Source organism: Microtus ochrogaster, chromosome 4 (assembly GCF_000317375.1).
Source record: "Microtus ochrogaster isolate Prairie Vole_2 chromosome 4, MicOch1.0, whole genome shotgun sequence".
Classification (NCBI taxonomy): Eukaryota; Metazoa; Chordata; class Mammalia; order Rodentia; family Cricetidae; genus Microtus; species Microtus ochrogaster.
Genome location: NC_022011.1, coordinates 13,449,238 through 13,450,446, shown reverse-complemented (window position 1 = coordinate 13,450,446; position 1,209 = coordinate 13,449,238).

Genomic DNA, 1,209 nt, shown 5'->3' with positions numbered 1-1,209 from the left:
AGAGAGAGAGAGAGAGAGAGAGAGAGAGAGAGAGAGAGAGAGAGAGAGAGAGATTTGCTAATGCCCATCATAATCCCAGAAAAAATCTTCAAAAACCTCGAAAGAACGGTACTCAACTTCATTTGGAAAAGCAAAAAAACCAGGATAGCCAAAAACAATCCTGGGCAATAAAAGAATGTCTGGAGGCATCACAATCCCTGACTTCAAACTACAGTACTGAAAACAGTCTGGTACTGGCATAAGAACAGACAGGAGGACCAATTGAACCGAATAGAAGACCTGGATATCAATTCACATATCTTTGAACACCTGATCTTTGATAAAGAAGCAAAAAATATCAAATGGAAAAAAAGAAAGCATATTTAATAAGTAGTGCTGGCATAACTAGATATCAACATGTAGAAAAATGAAAATAGACCCATATCTATCACCATGCACAAAACTCAAGTCCAGATAGATCAAAGACCTCAACATAAAGCCAGCCACACTGAACCTTATAGAAGAGAAAGTGGGAAGTACACTTGAATGCATTGGCACAGGGAACCACTTCCTAAATATAACCCCAGCAATTAATAAATGAGACCTCCTGAAACTGAAAAGCTACTATAAAGCAAAGGACATAATCAAAAAGACAAAACAACAGCCTACAGAATGGGAAAAGATCTTCAAAAGAAATTTGCTAAAAACTTTATTTTATTTTACGTATATGGGTGTTTGCCTACCTGTAAATCTGTGCCACGTGTATAGCATGTCCTCAGAGGTCAGAAGAGGGTGTTGGATCCTCTGGAAGTGGATTTACAGACAGTTGTGAACCATGTTGTGGGTGCTGAGAATCAAACCTTGGTCCTCTGGAAGAGCAGCCAGTGCTTGTAATCTCAGCCATCTTTCCTGCTTCTAGATTTTTAAAAAAAGGAGTGTTCGCCTGCCTGCATATATGTATATGTTTTCCCTTATGAGTGTGTGCCTGGTACCCAGGAAGGCATTGGATCCCCTGGGACTGGGATGAGAGCTATAGCTATAAGATTGGAAGATGTCCTGTGAGTGCTCAGATTAAAGACATGTGATCCCAAGTGCTAGATCAAACGCGAGCTCTGTTTCTCTTTTAGACTGGACCAATTTTCCAATCTCTCTTAGCCCCAGGTGGCCTTCAACTCACAGAGGTCCTTCAGCCTCCGCCTCTACCTCTGCCTCCTGAGTGCTGGGATTAAA